Source organism: Nannospalax galili, unplaced genomic scaffold (genome assembly GCF_000622305.1).
Source record: "Nannospalax galili isolate Female #2095 unplaced genomic scaffold, S.galili_v1.0 scaffold1002, whole genome shotgun sequence".
Classification (NCBI taxonomy): domain Eukaryota; kingdom Metazoa; phylum Chordata; class Mammalia; order Rodentia; family Spalacidae; genus Nannospalax; species Nannospalax galili.
Genome location: NW_008347316.1, coordinates 17,686 through 18,864, shown reverse-complemented (window position 1 = coordinate 18,864; position 1,179 = coordinate 17,686).

Here is a 1,179-nt window from a genome sequence, read left to right as displayed (position 1 = left end):
CCCATCTGCCACAAAATGCCTCTATTTTAGTTGCCTTAGCATCTAAATAGTACATTTCCGATTTCTTTTCAGAAACAACAGAGGGAAATAAGGAGTCTTTGCCACTATCAAATTGCCCTGTGACAGGGAAAGTAGCCGGCTGCTAATGAACTGGTGGAGTTCCTTCATAGGACCACCCAGGTCTGCTGAACCTTTGGAGTGTGCAGGGATTTTAGCCCATCCTCCCCACCCCCAAGAGGGCTACACAATAACCTAACACCATTTCTGATGTTTTAGCTTTAATGCTAAATGGCCTTAGAATTTGTTTAGTAGAAATAAAATATGACTCTAGAGTTAGACAGAATCAATGATTTTACAAAAAACTGGTTTGCCTGTTCTGTGTTCAGGGGAGGGGTCCTTGCTGATGACTTCCATGTATGGCATTTACAATTATATATGTGCATATCTATTTTATTTGCATACCCTTTTCAAAGCATTTTTCTATGCCTTATTAAATTCATATTTTTATCTTGGTCAAACAGCCTTTGTTTTTGAAACATTTAAGCTCAAATGACTTGATAAAATTATCAACTGAAAATTCCAATACTTCTAAATACTTTATTTATTTTTATTGTTTTTTATCGTATGAGTGTTATGCTTGCATGTGTGTGAGTACACCTGTGTTGTGCAATGCCTACGGAGGTCAGAAGAAGGCGTTGGATTTCCCTAGAACTGGGTTATGGACGGTTGTTAGTTGCCATGTGGGTGCTGGGAATCAGCCCAGGTCCACTGCATGAGCAGTCAGTGCTCTCAACTGCGGAACCATCTCTTTAGCTCTAATACTTTTTTTTTTTTTTAATAAAATAAGATCATTCACCTTTTTGTGGTTTGTGTGTGTGTGTGTGTGTATGGTGTAAGTACATGTTCATGTAGGTGTGTGTGGGAGCATATATGTGCATGTGTGTGTGTGTGTAGGTCAGAGGTCGACCACAGGTGTCTTCCTCAATATCATTCTGCTTTATTTTCGAGATAGTGTCTCTCACTGCATCTGGAGTTCACAATTGGCTTGGCTGGCCGGCCAGTGAGCTCCAGGGATCTTCCTGTTGCTGCCTTCCCAGTGATCAGATTACAGATATCCACGGCCATGCTTGGCTTTTTACGTGTGAGTGCTGGGGATCTGAACTCCGGTCCTCATGCTTG